This window comes from Cervus canadensis, chromosome 25, assembly GCF_019320065.1.
Source record: "Cervus canadensis isolate Bull #8, Minnesota chromosome 25, ASM1932006v1, whole genome shotgun sequence".
Classification (NCBI taxonomy): Eukaryota; Metazoa; Chordata; class Mammalia; order Artiodactyla; family Cervidae; genus Cervus; species Cervus canadensis.
This window is the reverse complement of record NC_057410.1, coordinates 42,608,285-42,626,931: the sequence shown is the minus strand read 5'-3', so window position 1 is coordinate 42,626,931 and position 18,647 is coordinate 42,608,285. Positions and strand designations below refer to the sequence as shown.

The 18,647-nt window shown below is 38.9% G+C and overlaps 1 protein-coding gene and 1 long non-coding RNA gene across 4 annotated transcripts in view; one reads left to right on the top strand and one right to left on the bottom strand.

Annotated features, from left to right (window-relative positions):
• The window catches only part of LOC122427532, a 79,742-nt gene extending 69,149 nt beyond the window's left edge, over window positions 1-10,593 (bottom strand). The window contains exon 1 of the long non-coding RNA XR_006265434.1: window positions 10,532-10,593. This is a non-coding gene — a long non-coding RNA (uncharacterized LOC122427532). The remainder of the gene's footprint in view (window positions 1-10,531) is intronic.
• The window catches only part of METTL25 (methyltransferase like 25), a 305,346-nt gene that overhangs the window by 103,544 nt on the left and 183,155 nt on the right, over window positions 1-18,647 (top strand). Inside the window, exon 13 of one of the 3 annotated variants that reach the window (XM_043447080.1) lies at window positions 1,147-1,205. The exons of 1 other annotated variant lie outside the window; for it this stretch is intronic. The gene's annotated coding sequence lies outside the window, so the exon portion shown is untranslated. Of the gene's footprint in view, window positions 1-1,143; window positions 1,206-18,647 lie in introns of those variants that run through there. One more of the 3 variants, XM_043447079.1, reaches the window with a different exon arrangement.

Sequence of the window (18,647 nt, the reverse complement as noted above, 5' to 3'; positions counted from 1 at the left end):
GGGGGAGGGATATTTGTAGGATTTGAAAGTCTGGGCTCAAGTAGTTTAAGGTAGCTTTTTTAAGGTGGAGAACAGACAGGGATTTGGGAAAGTTCCTGACCTGATACAAGTTTTATGGTTAGTATCTATAGCAGGGTGAGGTTCTCAAAGCATGTCTTGATGATAAGTAAACTGTTTCTTGATAAGTTAACTCTTTGCCAAGGTGAACAGATTGTTTATCTGAGATAAATTAACATATGGGAATTTCCTGAAACAAACAATGAAGTTATTTATTGGTTTAAGGTCTTATCTTCCTTGGGCAAAGTTTTCTTGTCACAAATAAATCCTGTTGACACAGGTGGTCTCAGTTCTTAGATTCCATAGCTCTGTCAGATTAGTGCAGATGGTTGCAGTTCTCCTTGTAAAGTACTTAATTCCTGGCACATAATGCATAATGTAAAAGCAATAGTTGTGGTTTTTAAATGTCCTAGAGGGAGACAAATGGAAGCTTAACCGTCCTTATAACAGTGATTTTGTAGGGGGAAAAAAAGTGTTTTGTAGGGTAAAAACAGTGATTGTATCTATGGGTATAAATGCCTAGAGTTATACAAAAGGCTTTCTATACCACATAAATCTGATTGTTCTTTAATTTGTGTTTCTAGCTACTGTACATAATTATTATTATTATTATTATTACCCTCTTTAACATGCATAGTTATTCCAAAGTCTTTGCATGAGTCATGTGGTTTCATTTTTTCCAAGGTGGCTAAGAGCTAAATTGAATGTATTTTTAAATACATGGTTTTATTTTTTTTTAATTGAAGTATAGTTGATTTATATATTATATGCTACAGGTATGCAACATAGCGATTAATAATTTTTAGATGTTATACTCCATTTCTAGTTTTTATAAAGTATTGTCTATTTTTGTGCTGTGCCAATCCAGTCTCATTACTTCATGGCAAATAGAAGAGGAAAAAAGTGGAATCAGTGACACATTTTATTTTCTTGGGCTCCAAAATCTCTGCAGACAACTGCAGCCACAAATTAAAAGACGCTTGCTGGTTGGTAGGAAAGCTATGACAAACCTAGACAGCATATTAAAAAGTAGTGACATCACTTTGCCAACAAAGGTCCGTATAATCCAAGCTGTTGTTTTTCCAGTAGTCATGTCTGGATGTGAGAGTTGGACCAAAAAGAAAGCTGAGCACTGAAGAACTGATGCTTTTGCATTGTGGTGCTGGAGAAGACTCTTGAGAGTCCCTTGGACTGGTGCTGAAGCTGAAGCTCCAATACTTTGGCCACCTGACGCACAGAGCCAACTCATTGGAAAAGACCCTGATGCTGGGAAAGATGGAAGGCAAAAGAAGAAGGTGACAGGAGAGGAGGAGACGGTTAGATAGCATCACCAACATATGTGTGTGTGTGTGTGTGTGTGTGTGTATGTACATACTTATGTTTATATATATTTCTATATGCCTCATTTTTTCCTTCCAGTTTTATTGAGATATAGTTGATATCCAGTACTGCTTAAGGTATACAGCATAATGATTTTCCTTAAATTCATGAAATGTTTATCACATTATTTAGTGAACATCTATCATTTCACATAGACACAAAATTAAGGAAATAGAAAAAAATGTTTTCCTTGTGATAAAATCTTTATGGATTTACTCTCTTAAAAGATTTAATATATAACATGCAGCAATGTTCATTGTATTTACGTTGTATACTATATTCCCTAGTACAATACTTACTTATCTTATACCTGAGAATTTGTACCTTTTGACTGCCTTCATCTAGTCCCCCCTGCCTTCCCTTGTAACCACAAAGCTGCTCTCTTTTTTCTATGAGTTGTTTGCTTTTAAAGTGTAATTTGTCTGCAGTTAACACTATGTTAGTACCCATTACACAACATAGTGATTTCATATTTCTATACCGGTCAAGATGATCACCACAATAACTCCAGTTATGATCTGTCACCATTCAGATATTACATATTTTTTAAATTTAATTTGAAGTATAGTTGATTTACAATGTTGTATTTCTACTGTACAGCAAAGTGATTGTCATATATATGTCATATATCATATATGTATATGTATATACATACACACACATATATGGGCTTCCCTTGTGGCTCAGCTGGTAAAGAATCTGCCTGCAATGCAGGAGACCTGGGTTTGATCCCTGGGTTAGGAGGATCCCCTGGAGAAGGGAAAGGCTACCCACTCCAGTATTCTGGCCTAGAGAATTCCATGGACTGTATAGTCCATGGGGTTGCAAAGAGTCGAACACAACTGAGCAACTTTCACCTCACTTCACTTCGTATATATATTATATGTATGTCTGTGTGTGTATATATATATATATAATATGAATGGTAGTGGTGTATGTGCTTGGTCATGTCCCAGTCTTTGCAGCCCCATGGACTGGAGCCCACCAGGCTCTTCTGTACATGGTATTTTCCAGGCAGAATACTGGAGCAGGTTGCCATTTCCTGCTCCAGGGGATCTTCACAACCCAGGGATCAAACCCACATCTCCTGGATTGGCAGGTGGGTTCTTTACCACTAGTACCATCTGGGAAGCCCATACAGACATATATTCTTTTTTATATTCTTTTCCATTGTGGTTTATCACAGGATATTGAATATAGTTCCCTGTGCTGTACACTAGGGCCTTATGGTTTATCCATTCTATATACAATCGTTTGCATCTACTAATCCCAAATTCCCAGTTCATCCCACCTCCCCACTCTACACTGTACATTTCGTAACCGTGACTCATTTGTTTTGCAATTGGAATTTTCTACTTCTTAATCTCCCTCACCTATCCTCCCCTTCCCTAACCCGCTGCCCTCTGGCAACAACCTGTTTGTTGTCTGTAGCTATGAGTCTATTTCATATATAGTTCTGTTTGCTCATTTGTTTTGATATTTAGACTCCAAATATAAGTGAATCATTCAGCATTTGTCTTACTCTGTCTGACTTGTTTCACCTAGTATAATACCTTGCAATCTATGTTGTTGCAAATGGCAAAATTTCATTCTTTTTTTAGCCAAGTAATATTCCTCTGTGTGTGTGTGTGTGTGTGTGTGTGTGAGACATCTTCTGTTTCCATTCATCTATTGACAAGCACTTAGGTTGCTTTCATATCTTGGCTATTGTCAATAATGCTGCAGTGAATACAGGGGTGTTTATATCTTTTTAAGTTAGTGTTTTTGTTTTCTTCAGATAAATACCCAAGAGTGGAATTGCTGTATCATATGGAAGTTACATTTTTAATTTTTTAAGGAACATTCGTCTGTTTTCCATAGTGGCTGCACCAGTTTATATCCCACCAAAGTGCACAGGAGTTCCCCTTCCACCACATCCTCACCAACATTTGTTATTTGTGTTCTTTTTGATGATAGTCATTTCTGACAGGTGTGAGGTAGTACCTCATTGTGGTTTTCTTGCATTTCTCTAATGATTGGTGATATTGATCATCATCTTTTCATGTCCCTTTTGACTATCTGTATATCTTCTCTGGAAAAACGTCTATTCAGATGCTCTGCCCACTTTTGATTGGGTTGTTTGGGAAGGGTTTTGATGTTATATGAGTTCTTTGTGTATTTTTCAATATTAACCCCTTATTGGATACATCATATGCAGATATCTTCTCCCATTCAGTAGGTGACCATTTCATTTTGTTGATAGTTTCCTTTGCTTTGAAAAAGCCTTTCCATTTGATGTAGTGCCATTCATTTATTTTTGTTTCCTTTACCTAAGGAGACATATCTAAGAACTGCTACTAAGATCAGTGTTAAAGAGCCTTCTTCCTTTGTTTTCTTCTAGAATTTTTATGGCTACAGGTCTTACATTTAAGTTTTTAATCTATTTTGAATTAATTTTTGTACATGATTTGAGAGAGTAGTCCACTTGAATTCTTTTGCATGTAACGGTTCAATTTTCACAACACCATTTATTGAAGTCTGTCTTTTCCTCAGTGTATAGTCTTGCCTCCTTTGTTGGAGATTAATTATCCATTTAGGTGTGGGTTCATTTCCGGATTCTATTCTGTTCCCTTGAGCTATGTGTCTGTTTTTGTGCCAGTCCCATACTGTTCTGATTACCGTACCTTTGTAATATCTGGAATTAGAAAGGATGCTGCCTACTACTTTGTTGTTCTTTCTCAGGACTCTTTTGGCTACTCAGGGATTTTGATTTTTTCATACAAATTTTCTAGTTCTGTGAAAAATGCCACTGATATTTTGGTAAGGTTCCATGTGCTTTCTTTTTTAGTTGGTTCATTCATTTTCCTTTTTGGCTGCATCTGGTCTTCGTTGTTTTGTGTGGGCTCTCTCTAGTTGTGGCGGGTGGGAGCTGCTCTCCAGTTGCAGGGCATGGGCTCTCATTGTGGGGGCTTCTCCTGCTGTGAAGCACAGGCTTTAGGTACGCAGGCTTCAATGCTTGTAGCAAGCAGGCTCAGTAGTTGCAGCTCCTGGGCCCTGGGGCTCACTGGCTTCAGCAGCTGTGGCTCACGGGCTTAGTTGCTCCACAGCATGTGAAATCTGCCAGGAAGAGGGATCAAACCCATGTCCCCTCCATTGGCAGGCAGATTCTTAAATGCTGTGCTACAAGGGAAGTCCTCCCATATGCTTTAAATTTAAGAAGTATACATTTAAATAACTTTGGAGTCAAAGAAGAAAGTGGAAATGAGAAAATATCTTGAATAATATTGAAAATAATTGAATTATAATGAAAAAATTTCAATTTTTGATTACACATGATTGTAATTTTTATTGCAAATTGCAGATCAAAATTTATGGGATAAGTTAAACCATGATATAAGGAAACATTAGTTGTGAATACATATTAGAAAATAAAAGACCAAAAATCAAAAGATTAGTAATTAGTGGAAGGAAAATACACAGATAATTAATACCTCCAAAGTTGGTTTTAAGATTAAAAAAACTGACACAACTCTGGCAAGAGTAATCACTAAAAAAAATAAAATAAAACATAGGAATATAAAAGGGGACATCACTATAGATCCTACAGAAATTAGAAAGATAGTAAGAATAGCATGAACTGCTTTATGCCAATACCTTTGAACATTTATATAAAACAGAAATTTTTCTCAAAGAAATGCAATATGCCAAAATTGCCTCAAGAAGAAAAATAAAACACAAATAATCATATAACTGTTATATTGAATCTGCAGTTAATCCTCTTATTAATTCCCTACATCTCAACCAAAGTACTTTGTGAATATTAAATATAATTGTTACCCACTGTCTTGTTGGTTTACAAGTAGAGGTTGAGAAGAAAGGTTTCAAAGCTATTAATAGTTCCTAAAATTCAGGATTTCATAATGTAGTCATTGAAACACATGTGTGAGACATATGGAAGAGTGAAGAGTTAGATAATGACATACCGGAGGAGACAAAGAAAGTGTCCACATAAACACACAGTGCTTTACCATGAACTGTGTCCTAGACTTTGACTTCTGTCCCATTCTTCCCCTTAGCTATAGTTTCCTTCGGGTTGTTTCTAAATGTGGTCAGTAGAATGGTTTGTTTTCGTGGAGGAAAGGACTGTTTAAGAAATAATCTGCTGTGTGAAATATGTGCTCTGGTTAACCTGTGACCAAAGGAACTGAAAGTCTCAAACCTCCCTGATGATTTGTGCTTGGCCAGTGATACTACTGGCTGCATGTATGGGAATTTATTAGTTGATGTATTTATCTCGGTGGATTGCCTCATTAAGTTTGCAGGTGTTCTGTCAATGAAAGACTTTTTTTTTTAATTGTACTGTTTTTATTAGAATTTTCCAATGCACAATCCAGAATAAGAGAGTTAACACGTTTCAGCACAGAAGAAAGTAGTGTGTATTTAAACCTTATGGGAGGAAAAGCTTTTAACTTGTACTCAGACAGTTATGATTGAACATGTTGGATTTTAGAAAAATAGAGAAAGTGTGCAAACTCCAACCTAAAATTCAACACATTGCTTTCCATTCAGTCAGCATGGGGTTTGGTGTGCGTCAGCTAATCAGGTTGAACTAAATGCACACGTATTCTGGGTGAACTGCCTTCTCAGGAAAGAATCCAGTCTTCTAATCCTGCTACAACTCTTTCAAGAAAAAGAGTTGATGGTGGTTTTGCACTGAACAAAATATACTCCAATAATGTGTTTCAAGGGAAAGATAAAACAGTTCCAGATCCATTTGATTATAACAACAGACATCTCTGGTGCTCTGGTGACTTCAGACCATTTCCAATTTTAGTAGACAGTATAACTGTGCAGGTAAACCTCTGTGAATAAATGCATAAGGGACAGATTTTTAAATCATAAAGAAAAAAATGTTAGTGCTGTATTTCCACTTTAATTCAAAAAGACAGAAAGTAAAATTGAAGGCCAAAGAGGGTTCATTTTTAATGTAGAGGATGTTGGCCATCTTTCTAGTATATAAACAATGTCTTTCAAGGCTCCACATTTACATTTGTGTCACCAGCTTATACAACATTTGGGGAGTCATTCCTTCACAGCGGGTTGTCCTATACTGAGGAATGATATTTAGTAGTTTTGAGGGTCGACATTTACAGTGTAAGAACTGAAAACTTTTGCAAGGTAAATGGTTTTCTTGGATAACTTTTCTCTTATTAATAGCAAATAGTTATTGCTCTTGAAAATAAACAAATTTGAATTTTTAAAATATGCTTCATATTTTAGATCTCTAGCACTGTTTTAATATCCAGTTTTGTTAATGATATTACTGGTAATGTGTTTTCATTCTGATAAATTGGTTGCAGATGCTCAGAGAAGAAAGGATTTCATTAAAATTGCAGCTGTTAATAGCATACCTCCTCCCTTTAAGATTAATGAAACAATAGTAAATTCAACCAGAATCTCCTTACTGGTCTATTATGAAAATTAAAACTTTATATCTCTTGGAGTTTTGTTTAGTTAAGGAAATAAAGCAATGTTACAGAGCTTCTGAAGGTCATAGTAGCCTAGTGGAGTTATAGCAAGTATACATTTATGTCCTGATTTTTAGATTCTAAACTGTCTACAAGATGCAAATGCATGAGAAGGAAAGAATAGCAGTTTGTGGGGGATAAAATAGAAATGCCATCTTGGAAAAATAAACAGACAATCAAATCTAATTTACCCAAAATCAGTGTATGTTTGTCTCTGATCAAGTAAGATAAATATATAAGTTCAACAAAACTTTGTTGTTGTTTAGTCAATAAGTCGTAAAAAAAAATAATAACTCCCTTGTGACCCCATGGACTGTCGCCCACCAGGCTCCTTTGGCCATGAGATTTTCCAAGCAAGAATACTGGAGCAGGTTGCCACTTCCTTCTCCAGGCGATCTTTCTGACCCAGGGATCGAACCTGCGTCTCCTGCATTTGCAGACAGATTCTTTACCACTGAGCCATCTGGGAAGCAAAACTTTATTGAACATTTATAACTGGATGTTTTGACACTTAACCTCAATTCTCAGAGCAATAAGCTAATTCAGCGTGCATTGGGGATGATATAGATTGTTAGTATCAAGACAGTCTACACCCAAGGTGCAAGCAGTAATACTTTAGAATAGTTCAGCCATTCTTCTTTCACTCTAGGGACTTAATTGCTATCTTAAAAGCATAATGATTTCAGTGCTTTATATCTATTTACAAACTTCCTTTTTGTTCTTTCCTTTTGTCTAGCTCTGATTTCCAGACTTTGGTGAGCCAAAGAATTAAGATATATACTACTATATATTCAAAAGTAAACAAATCACCATGTAAATTTCCTAAGAAATATATTCTTAACACATTTAAGAGATCCTTCAGCTGTTAGTCAGTTTAAGAAAAAAAGATTCAATGATAACAATCCCATTGACATTCCAAATAATGTATTTTGTTTTTACTGTGTATAATGGAGTCATACTTAACTTTTATTATCTCATAAGTATATGAAATTAAAATCAGAAATTTGCAATTTAAAGTTAAAACTTATGGCAAAGGCCACTTTTGAAAGAACTAAACACCAATGATAGTGCTTAGTTTTAACTTGCCTAGGAAGATCAATGAATACCAAGAAACTTTCTGCCCATGGTATTATTTTTAATTTAAAAATAAATCTCAAGATATTTACTAAAAATAGACATAAAGTAATTTGCTAATTATTTAATACCAACTACTTTGGCATTTTACATATTGTGTATACAAGGGCCACCCCAAAAGAATCAGAGTGGGGGTTTTATAAAGAGGCCTGTACGTGAAATTTGAAAATTACAAAGAAAATTTCAAAAACAGCTAACCAAATAGATGACTGACTGCACAGCATAATGTTAGAGCAGTAACATTCCAAATAGCTTGTGGGCATGTGGCAATGCTTAAAACTTCAACATGTGTGTCCAAGAGTGTATTTCTTGGTTACCAATACTGATCTCTGTGGACACCAGAGTGATGTTAAAATTGTACGAAGATATTCCAATATATAACATTTCTTCTTACATTGAAGTCCACATGAATGGCATGCTTACATGTCCAAAGATTAGCTTCCAGCCATAGAAATAATACGGGAAGCAAAGACTAAGCTGGAAATTCCCTGCATCACACTTTTTTTTTTCCTTCAAGTAAGCTAAGCTTAAGAGTCCTATTACTCAGAAATGGACTCTGCAGACCACCAGCATCAGCATCACTTGGGAACTTGTTAAAAATGCAGAATCTGAGTCCCTACTCCAAACCTACTCAATCAGAATCCGTATTTTTAAGGAGATCCTGAAGTGCTTAACATTTGAGAAGACACTCTTTAAGGCTCCTCTGAGATACTTTTATGGCCAAGAACACACAAGACATTGCCAGGCTCCATATTGTCTGCTGCATTTCAAGGTTAGGGAGCGTGCAGAGCCCAGGGCACTCCTCTCAGGTCTGCCCTAAGTGGACCAAATCTTGACTCATGCACAAGAGGTCTGTGTCTAAGAAGGTCAGAGCTCCCTCCCAAACAGTAAATACAAAGGAGACCAGAATTTCACAGATCCCTTCTGAGCGCAGCTTACTTTTAGCAGACATTACCCCAATAAGACTTGTTAATAAATTTGGGGACTGAATTGTGGAGTTTTTTGCAACCATTTTTCAGCTGACTATGGCTGTCTTTTTAATATAATGTCAAAGATTTAATTTGAAAGTAAAATTTAAGAATGTGAAAATATTCTCTGTTATCTGTATATCTACCATAAAACTCTAACTTATATACATATAGGTTAGGAACAACTCTTCAGAAGGCTTTCATGTCTTTTGATAGACTCTCCACATTGTATACTGTGCTTTTCCTGTTTATCTCTGACTATGGTATCTTTCACCCATGTGATATTTTCATAGAAATAAAATTAGCAAGCCAGTAGACATTGGAATTTGCACAGAATTTATGTAAAAAAAGTCAAGATACAGTGAGTCTTTTGAGGCAAACAAATCAGGTTCCTGGGCTAAACCTCAAATTGCTCTAACATACAAGCTATCATTTGTACAAATCCATGAGAAATGAATGAAGAATTTGGCTCTCAAATAATATAGTCATGCCATTTAGAACTTTTTACTTTCTTTTTGTTTAAAAAAATGAAAATATAGTTAAATTACTTATATTCCCACCACCAAGTAGGTATTTTTATTCAGTTCAAATGTATTTATTGTTTACATTTGCCTTAATAGTCAACATGCCATTTATATTCTGCCTCTTTTACTTAACGTTATGTAAGAAATGTTTCCCCCTGATTCTACACTGCCTTCATCATGATTATTTTAAATGACCTCAGCCCATCCTAATGAAACTTACTCTGTTTACTCTTTATTTTATTATTAGACTTCCAGCCAACCTCTTGCTATGGTGCCTAAGACGACTGCAAATGCGTTTGAACACATGACATTATTCTTTTCTTCAGTCATTTACTTTCTATGAATATCTTCTCAGAAGGAAAATTGCTAATTTAAGGTTAATAATACTATTAAATGCATTGTATACATTAACTATCTAAGAACTCTGCTTTTTCTTGAGCCAAGGATGAATTTCCCTTTTTTAAACAAATATACAGGACATTTGGATTTAGTTCTTTTCATAAAAGTTGCCAGCTTGGGAAATCATTGATGGTTAAACATAGAATCCACAGACAGTTTCATAACAATGAACTGCAAACCCCGAATAGGATCCTGCCTCAATATTTATACATGAAACACAAGGAAGCATAGGCAAGCAATATACTAGTGACTAGACAGAAACCAATTCAGATAACTGAAGTCTGCATAAGTGGGACAATAAATTAAACTCAAATATACCCTCCAAAAATGCACAAATGACCAGTCACCAAATACAAAGAGCTTTTCTATGTCCCGTATTTGATTATTTTTTAAAAATAACCTACAATTTATTCTTTCCTGCAAATCCTGTTTTTCTCTACCCAAAGTATCCACCTTGTCTGGTAAATGCTAGAAGCATATAGCTTAACTGGAATTATGAACAGACAGAGAAGGCCAATTTAAACAGATGTCATAATAAAAAAAAAAAATTTACCCCACTTACGTGTATTAGTTAATAGATGTCAAAATGGCCAATTTGACAGGAAGAGAAGAAGGAGCCACTTCAGTTACAGATTTCGTGAAATCTGCCCCCCCACAATAGTTCCTCTTATATGCAGTCCAAAGGTGTTGCATAAGCCCCTTCCTGGCAAGCAGGGATACATCATCAATTTCTTTGACAGTTCTGAAAGTCTACTATTCAAATTGCTCTTTCACCATCGCAGTCTCCATGGAAGCTTCCAATATGTTAACATAATTCCAGATTCACTATTCTCAAATGTGCTGGCATCTGAGAGCTCTCTCTGAAGAAGTCTTCTTGAATGGCCAGATCTGTTTTAAAAATTTTAGAGGTGACTCCAACTTTATGTTTCTCTTATACACATACATACCATTAACCAGAGTGTCCTTGGCAACTACTCAAATTTTAAAAGGTTTTTTAAACTCCAAATGACATGATGGATTATAATAATAATGCCAACTAAATATTTATTGAGTGCCTACTCTCTGCTTGGTGCTGTTCTAAGCATTTTATATTTATTAACTTAGTTAATCCTTATAACAATCCTAAGAGGAAGGGGCTATATTATTTCTGTTACTTTACTGAAGGGAAAATTGAAATAGAGAGAGGTCAAGCAACTTGCTCCAAGTAAGAGGAAGTATGAGAATGGTAAAGTCAAGGTTCAAATCCAGGCATCTGGCTTCAGGGTCTAACTATTTAACCACTACAGGTAATGTCTCACCTCTTGATTGTTTAAGGGTCTTCTGTGTTGGTCTTCTTAATTTTTTCAGCTTCCTCTTGAGAAAATCAGGATATTGGTGGGTGCATAACCCTAAAAACCTCAAGTAATTGATTCTTTCTTAGTTGTCCTACCTCTAAAGGGTAGGTCTCATCATCTACCAATCAGACAGAACTGTTTTTGCAAATGGCCAGAAAAATATTTGTTTTGTTTTTTGTCTTAGACACCTAAAAAAGTTTCATTATTAAAAGGAAATGGCTCATATGGTAAAGAATCTGCCTGTGGTGTAGGAGAACCAGGTTCAATCCCTGGATCAGGAAGATCCCCTGGAGAAGGGAATAGCAACCCACTCTAGTATTCTTGCCTGGACAGAGAAATCTGATGAGTTTCAGCCCATAGGGTTGCAAAGAGTCAGACATGACTGAGCAACTAACACTTTCAAAATCATAAGTAAAGTGATCTTGAACCTTATGCCCAAAATAATAATAGATATTTTCTTTATTTTTTTATACTGGAAAATTAAAGCTGAAAGTTCAAGTCACTTTTTCCAAAAATAACTAAAACTGGGAAGTGCTAAAACTCAAATGACAATTACGGACAATATTTCGAGAAAGCTACTCCATGACATGTCTGGAACAAGACAGACAAGAACATTCTCAACATCTCTCTTCTGACTAACATGTAATTGCTACTTTGTAGCAGAGACTACTTTCAGCCTACTTAAACTCTCCTGACTTCTAGATTTTAAGAAAAGAACAGTCATTGCATGTCCCTGGCTTTTTGACAACGTCCATTTCAAAGCTGTATACCTTGTGTTTTTAAATGCTCACTACAACCTTACGCTATAAGCCCAAATCCTGTAAGAAGCTCCTAAAAACTCTTCTCTTACTGAGACAACCCACGATTCTCCTGGAGTGCTTCTCTGCAGGCTTTAGTAAGCGAAATAAATCTAACTTGGATGGCAGTTTTGTTCTTAGTCCTCTTGGTTGATGGGCTATAAACGTTTCTAGATTGTCTTGGTGGAAGGTGATGCTGAGGTACATGGAAGAGCAGTATCAGGGAGAAAACAAATTCTGTTCCAGATATGTTGAGTGTAGGATGGTTTTGAGAAATTCAAGTAATATGAAAGAAGCCCTGGTTCAAAAGGGTTTGTAGAACAAAGGGGGAGCCTGGATGCAAATTTTGAAGTTATCAATAGATAGATGGACATTAAAGCTGGAACGTGGATAAGATCACTGAGTACAAAAAGCATAAGGAGAAGAGGATGAAGAAACTGAAACCCCAGTGTTAAGCTTCTGTAGAGAAGGCTGAACAACAAAGGTGGCTGAGAAAGCTCATCCAAAGATAAAGCAGAAAACCAGGGGCAGATCATCACATGAGTCAAGGAAGACGCTATTTCAAGGCCTATGGAGTAACCAATGGTTGAAAGCATTTGAAAGATCAAGTAACAAGAGAATGGAAAATTTTCTCTTTTGAGTCCCTCGTTGATACTTTTGTGAGAGGTTTTTCAGAACTTTGATGGTCGCAGTCAGAATGCGGAGGAGTACAAGGTAAGCTAAATGAAGAAAGAAGGATCTTTCAGTATGACAGTGCTGTAAATAGTGATTAAAAGAATTGGTTTTAGAGAGAGACTGATGGAGTTGAAATTGTTTCCATCGCTAGCTGTGTGAGCTTAGTGAGGTTACTTATTTCTGCTTCACTTTCTCCATCTGTCAACTGGGGGAAAATGGTAACTGACCACATGCAGTTGTGAGCAGGAAGAGATCAAGTAACAGAGATGCTTTTATATAGTAACGTCTCAATAAGGACTAGCAACAAATATTGCAAAAACGTGAGAGAGCATGACTTCCTTAGGGACTTGACATTCCATGAATGCAAATAGTGAGTGTGGAGATAAGAATAGCCAGGTTGAAAGGGTCCCAAACATGGAAGCCTTGAGTGCTATACATTTCCTCTCAAGACATAAAGGTTTATTGAGGGACTTTAGGGAGAGAGTGATGTGACTATAGGTCTATTTTAGAAAAATCACTATGACTGTATAGCCTACAGGATAGATTAGAGTAGAATTCATTGAAGGCCAGGGCAGCAGTTAGGAGCCCATTTCAAAAACCTAAATGAAAAGAGGTAATGCCTTGATTAAGGCAGAGGAAGTAGAAATGAAAAAAAGACTTGAGGTAAAATTATTATGACTTGATTCTGGTTATATATTGTAAGTGAGAGACAGAATGAAGTCTGGGATACTCGCCCTTCACCTCCCAGCACGTTCCCGATGTGGGTGGCTAGCTGAGTAGTACAGTAATTTGCTGAGGAGGAGGAGCCTGGGAGGAAACAGAGGTCTAAGGGCTGCTTGGAAATTAGGGGTTGCTTATTGTCCAGTTGGATTTGCTGGGCCTGCGGAATACCCAGTACTGAAGATATCCCATGTGCAAACTAGAACTCTTAGGAAAGTTTCAGCTCAAGATCCAGAAGTGGTTGTTTAAGTCATGAGTGTTCAAGTAGTTACTGAGGAGGAATATCTCGAGAAAGGAGTGTTGAAAAAAATGTTATGCAGAGATTTTTTGTTGTTGTTGTTATGCAGAGATTTATCTAGGAAAATATTAGTTGACAACAGACAAGTGTTCAATCTTGAAAATTTGGTGGAAGACCAATGATGGCAGCTGCCAGAGCCAGTTAACATCCTCAAATGGGCTGCTTTTGTTCAACAGCAGAGAATCAACGATGAGACGAAGAGTGGGGACCAGGGAGGAGGCTAACCCCTCTCTCCTCCGTTCAGCCTCCCAGGGTCTCCTTGTGGTCCACATGATGTCAGAAAATAAGCATCCTGCAGGGGAGAGGTTGACAAGTGGTTCCCTGAAAGGTAGCCAGGCTTCAGGAGGTATATGTTAAATGAAAAACGTGATGGCATAGGGTCGTTGGTTTTCTCTGAAGAAGGATTTCCAGGTGCTCTTGGTGGAAAGGACAGCAGCAGTGGGAGAGTGAGTGAGAAGAGGGAAGAAGCCAGTAGGTTAGATGTCAGAGCATGGACAGGCAAGATGGTGGGCACTGCAGCTACTGTGTCTACTTGGGAAGGATGACAAGCTGAAGGCAGGTAGTTCCGAGTTTTTGGTAATTCAGACAGAGGCCATGAGAGGCCTCTGTGTCCAGGCATGATCATCACCTCCTCCCAGGCAGTAGATCCTGCACACTTAGCCCCAGTCACACCCTTTGCCTCACCTTTTTGCCTGGTGAGCCCTGCTCACATTCTACAACCCACATGAAATGTCATCTTTTCAGGAAAATCCAGGACTCTGGCGGAGCCTATACCGGATAGTGGAAGGCTATGTTTAAAGTAGTGGGAAATGACTGTACTAAAATAATAGCAGTAACAACAACATTGAACCATGAGTTGGGGAGCCTGTGTTCTGTTGCTGGTTTTGCCACCAACTATGTGACCCTGGGCAAGTGACTTCACCTCTTCAGGCCTCAGTTCTCTTATTCATATGATGAGAGAGTTTATATAATGAGAGTCAGTGAGAGACATTCTGTTATGAGAATAATGAGAGAATTCATATAATAAAAGCCAATGAGCTCTGTCATACTTTATGAGTAGTCTGTGACACCTGGGTGTGCTGCCCTAGCCTGCTGTCAGGACTGGCAGAAACCCCTGCCAATGAATCAGCATCACGGAGCATCCCAAAGGAATCATAAAACAAGCCTACAGGCAGCCTAGCTTTCCCTGGTGAGTGCCCTCAACAGCAGAGCCTGTTTGGTCTTACAGGACCAGGATGGTTCCCTTACCTTGGACTTTCTAGGGGATCCATTTAGAATATCTCAGAATCTGCAGGATCGTTTGATTACCTGTTAACTCTTAGGGAGGTGAGGAGAAGTAAAGAAGTGAAGGGAGCGAAGGGGGAAGGGCCTTGCAGAGTGGACTTAATGTCTTTTGTCAGCCTCCTCCCTTTCCTGATACTTACCCACATCACTTCTTATTTCCCTCCCACAGTATCATTCAAAGGGATCCCTTCTCCATATTCTAAGGATAGTTCTGTTATCTGTGCTCATAGGTCCAAACCCACTGCTCTAGTACTGAACAGGAGCAAATACCTAAAATAATAAAGTATATGTTTGAGAAGTGAGAAAAAGGGCAATGATCGCTAACTCTGTGTCCTGGATCAACGTCAGCCTCCTTCTTTTCCTTTATATTATAAAGTCTGAGGTAAAGATGCTGATGAAGGGGAGACCACAGTTCTACCTCTCCAATTCCGTCCCTCCTTCACTGCCCACTCACAGCAACCAGATCCCTCCCCACCATCCCAGCAGCTGGCATCCACATCACTAGGATACTTTCTTGACTGTGATATAGGGTCTGCCATTGTTGAAGAATCCCTTCCATAAACTTTCTTAAACTACAGATGTCATTCAGCCCAACTAACCACATTCTTCTCTCCTCGCCCATATCTCCTCTCAGAGGGATGAACACAGACAGCCATGTTTTATGCCCGAGACTCTTGGGACCGTAGGTGATTGGAATGTGGGCACACACCTGGTCAGTGTAGCCTGGATCCTTGATGTGACCTGGCTCTACAAGAAGAGTTAAACCTATCAGATTCTTCCTTGCTCAGGAATTTGAAATAGACAACAGTATGGAGTAAGAGTTGAAAGGTCATGGTCTATGAAGAGATTCTAGAGGCAGTTGTTTGATCATGTGAGCCCAAAGTTATGAGGGTCAGAAATTATGAATGAGCAGAGAAAGGTGTCCTTAGAGAGAAAGAGATAAAACCAATACAAAGAGAGAACCAGAAAGGCCAAAAGATTCAGGGAGATGGAGAGAACGTATGACCTCCAAGAGTTGCTTCCCAGAAGCCAAAAGAGACACTTGCGCCTCCCACTGTCTTCTCTCTCTGCCCTCTGCGAACTCTTCCCTATTTGTCCTTTAACTGTTGTTGTTTTGTGTAGTTGCAAAGTTGTGTCCGATTCTTTGCAACCCTACAGACTGTATCCTGCCAGGCTCCCCTGTCCTTGGGAGTTCCCAGGCAAGATTACTGGAATGGGTTGCCATTTCCTCCTCCAGGGGATTTTCCCAACCCAGGGATTGACTCCACATCTCCTGTATTGGCAGGCAGATTCTTTACTGCTGAACCACCAGGGAAGCCCCCTTTAACTATTAGCCTTTTCCATTGAAGGCTCTGTCCTTTGGCCTTTTTCAGGCCATGCAGGTGGCGCTAGTGGTAAGGAATCCGCCTGCTAGTGCAGGAGACATAAGAAACTCTCAAGTTCAATCCCTGGATTGGGAAGATCCCCTGAAGGAGGAAATGGAAACCCACTGCAGAATTCTTGCTTGGAGAATCTGGGCAGAGGAGCCTGGCAGTCTGCAGTCCATTGGGTCGCAAAGAGTCAGACACAACTGAAGTGACTTAGCACATACACACACACTTTCCATGGGACGTGGTCTTGGCTTCTAAAAGCCTATATCTGATGGTGCTCAGATCTGAATCTCTATGCTAGCTCTCTCTCTAATCTCTCCACTGAGCTCTAGACCTGTTTATTCATCTGCCTGATGGACACTGCCATTCCCCATGAGCATTCCACCAGCACTTCAAAATCCACATGTCTAAAGTCAAACTTCCGGTCAAACCTACTCTTCCTCTAAAACTCCTTTTCAGTGAAAGAAACTTTCAGTGGAAAACTAAAATAACCTTGGACTTCTGTCTCCTTGGATCCATTGGAATATTCAGTTCAGTCGCTCAGTCGTATCCGACTCTGCGACCGTCATGAACTGCAGCAACGCCAGGCCCTCCCTTGTCCATTAACTAATCCAGAGTCCACCAACCTATGCTCAATATGATGGTGAATGACCATCAACCATCTCATTTACCTCTGTAGGTCCTCCTTTTCCTCCGCCTTCAGTCTTCCCAGCATCAGGGTCTTTTCAAATGAGTCAGCTCTTTGCATCAGGTGGCTAAGTATTGGAGTTTCAGCTTCAACATGAGTCCTTCCAATGAACACCCAGGACTGATCTCCTTTAGGATGGACTGGTTGGATCTCCTTGCAGTCCAAGGGACTCTCACATCCATACATGACCACTGGAAAAACCATAGCCTTGACTAGACAGACCTTTGTTGACAAAGTGATGTCTCTGCTTTTTAATAGGCTGTCTAGGTTGGTCATAACTTTCCTTCCAAGGAGTAAGCCTCTTTTAATTTCATGGCTGCAGTCACCGTCTGCAGTGATTTTGGAGCCCAGGAAAATGAACATTAAGTCACAGTCATTCAGCCTCCAACATTTCTAGTTGCTGCTCCTCTTCTCCAGTCCCCCTGCTGCTGTCTTAAGCTCAGAGCCTCATAACTGCCCTTTTGGTTTCCTTGGCATCAATTTTCTACCCTGGCTTATAACTCTTCTGTGGCTTTCCCATTTTCTTACAGGAAAATCCAAACTCTTAAGCTGTGGCGTCCAGTTCTTCCATGATGCTTCCCTGCCTACTTCATCCGCACTGTCCTTTGCACTCCCTCTAACCCCAGTTGCAAATGATTCAGACTTTCTGCAACTCCCACAGCATATCAAGTGTTGCCTCCATCTGGACTTTGCTCTCCCGGATCCTTCTTCCAGGAAGGCTAACATCCCTTTCTCTTCCTGTCAACACTTTCCCGTGTTGTTCTTCGGTATTTATGAGCCTGCCCCCACATTTAAATCCCTAGCCTTTTATTACGCCCCAACTATACTCTGCACAGATGACTGTGACAGCATCAATATCATAGCACTTAATTTTAAAATGTTTGTATTCCTCTGTTTGACCTAGAAGGGCAGGAAATCTATCATTTTTACTGTTTGTCCTGTGCCTAGCAGTGAAGGCATCCAGAACATGCCGTAGAAGAAAGGAAGGAAATGAATACCTTGATCCTCTGGGGGTGGTGGTGGGGTGGTGGGGACCAGCTTACCCTCTAAAAAAAAAGAATAATACCCAGTAAGTGAGGTCATGAAATTTTATGGTCATAATTTAAAATGTCCTCCAAAAAGAAAAAAAAAAATCTCTCCTACAGAGGGCAGAAAAGGGCACCATCCTTTTCCTCAGAAAGTATAGTATCTCTTCGGCAGCTGGAAGTGGAAACCCCTCAAAAATAGGCAGCCTGTTTCTCATAATGACAACTGAGCAAGATGAAACAATTTCCTGAACTACATAGAGACCGGCAAAAACACAAGGATTTTTTTCATCTGCACCCCTGTCTTGTTGAGATGCCTGGGTGGGATTTGATCCATTGAGGTCCTGGTAAGCAAGGTGAAAATACAGCCCCTCCCAAAGGACTGGCAAAGCTCTGTCCCCGCTGCTATACTGCGGAGCGTCCAGTAGGCCCTAAGTCGGTGAGCGGCCCCTGCTGCTGGCCAGCTTGAAGAAACGCTGGAGAACAG